The following is a 2325-nucleotide window of genomic DNA, read 5'->3' on the forward strand; positions in this document are numbered from 1 at the left end:
AAAGCATAAAAACGAGAGGAGTCAGGTTAAAACAAGGAGATTTAGAGCATTTTTTTTTGAGATCACAGGAGAAACCTGTCCGTGGTTCCCTCAGGAAGGAACTATTGACGAGAAAAGATGGGCTAGGGTCGGAGATTGTCTTAAAGACAAGTTTACCCTGGAATCATTGATCAGGATTTAGGAGACGCCCACGCAGAATTAGCTGCGTGGCCCAGTGCTCAGGATTTATAAGGAGATGACCACACTACGGATTCCTAGCGTAGGCCAGTGCTCAAGTGAGTGATCGATGATTTTAGGGCAAGAATTAAACAAAACAGTCTAAGCAGAAACCCTTAAAGCACAGGGAGTGAAAGTTAAGAAAAAGCAATTAAGTGTTTTCAGTGTTTTTCTAATGTTTCGGTCTTGTTTGTAAAACCTCTGCGGAGGAATAATAATAGCTTTTGTGTGTGTGTGTGTGTGTGAGTGAATGCTACCCTTTGTCCTTGTGTCACTGTATTATAAAAAATAAGGGATAAAAATTAAGGGGCAAGTACAAAGTCTGTTCTACTTGTTTTGGTTTGCTGCAAATGCCCTCCCAGAAAGATAAGCAAAGTTAGAGTCAAGAATGTAAATTAAGCTTTGAGCCATAAAGAGTCTAACGAAAGGGACCTCTTTATTGATATTAGTAAAATCCTTCAGTAAATCTGTGTTTAGTGAGGGCTTCTCCCTCGCTCATTTCCCAGGTTGATGGTTAATAATTAGAACTAAACTTGTTGGTCTGTCTCGGGACAGAGACCTGAAATAATTTCCCAGCAGCTGCCGGGTTCATTTGGTCCCGGGGATAATTCTTTCACTTCTCTGGACTGACATGGATTGCCTAAATTCTACTGATTAAACAAGATTAAATAAAACCAAAATAAGCCTCAAACCTGCTCCTGTCTGAGCTAACAAATTTTAAACTGGAAAGTTTTCTCTGCCCCCTGGGGAGCCTATCTTGCTCTCCCTTCCCCCGCCCCGTTGCCCCGGGCAACCAGAGGGCCTCAGGTTACAACCGCTGGGCGGGGAGAGGCCAATTTGCATAAGAAACAATAGACCACAAAAAATCAGCTTTTGCACCAAATTTCGAGGTTAAAATCAACTATAGAGAACAAACATCTTACTTGGGCTTAAATAAAACTTAAGTTTGTTGGTTAAAACAAAAATTTATGTTCTAGCTAAATCTACCATAAGTCAAATAGGTTCCTATGATCTCTACTCCAACCAACGTTTACCAAGCATGTGTTAAAGAAAAGACTAACTTAGTCTGTTCTATGGTTTTCATTGAATAAATAGTTTTAAGGCTCTTAATAAGTTAAAAGGTTAAGATTTTACTTGATAGTAAGTTAAGATTAAATTCATTGGCTGTCTAACAAGTTAAAACTAAAACAGAAGACAACTAGTTAACACGTTGGTATAAGATAAAGCCTCTAGATGTCTGTGCTTTTTAACTTGTGGCAAAACAACTGGGGTATTTTAAACTGTTAGAAAGCTGCTTTGTACTTAATTCAAAATTTACCATCTAGGAAAAGTTTTGATTACTAAGCCCTAAATGGGAGACTAGGATTTCTAAGAGTTTGATAGTCTGCTAAGTATGATTTATAAATGGTGCAACTGCTCAAATATATGGGCAGTTCCTAAAGTTTTAATGTTTTGATATAAGATCATTATTAACACCTTTAACAATCAAAAAGTGTCACTAAAATTAAACTGTAACTCAACAGCCTTTACAATTAAAGAGCATTTATGTACTTTTAATGATGTTCAAAAACTATTGGGGGATATTAATTGCATTCGGCCTCTTTCAAAGCTGTCTACTAGAGACCTCATTCCCCTGTTTAAGATCTTGCATAAAGACTTCCATCCAAATTGCAAAACGAGAGTTAACTCCTTTGGCCCTAAAATCCTTACCTAAAGTTAATAAGACTTTACAAGGGGCCATACTTACAAGGATTAATTACAATAAGCCTTGGTCTTTAATAAAATTATTTCTTTTCAAACTAGGGAAACTTCAACTCTATAGAGAGCTAAACTTGTTGCTGTTATTAGTATATTTCAAAAGACTCCAGAGAGGTTTAATCTGTGACTGGTCTCTTTTCAGCAACTAAAACTGTAACAATACCTGTTTACAAGACAGGAATTTCAGGTTTAACTCATTCTAAATTGCCTGGCCTCGCTAAAATTCATCATCTAAGCTCTATAGCTCTCTTGTGTTGTGCATTTACCTATTCCTCATTTGGGAGTAAATCCTAGAGGACTAGTGCCCAATGCCATCTGGCAAATGGATGTAACACACATTTTAGAGTTTGG

This window comes from Suricata suricatta, chromosome 5, assembly GCF_006229205.1.
Source record: "Suricata suricatta isolate VVHF042 chromosome 5, meerkat_22Aug2017_6uvM2_HiC, whole genome shotgun sequence".
Taxonomy (NCBI): domain Eukaryota; kingdom Metazoa; phylum Chordata; class Mammalia; order Carnivora; family Herpestidae; genus Suricata; species Suricata suricatta.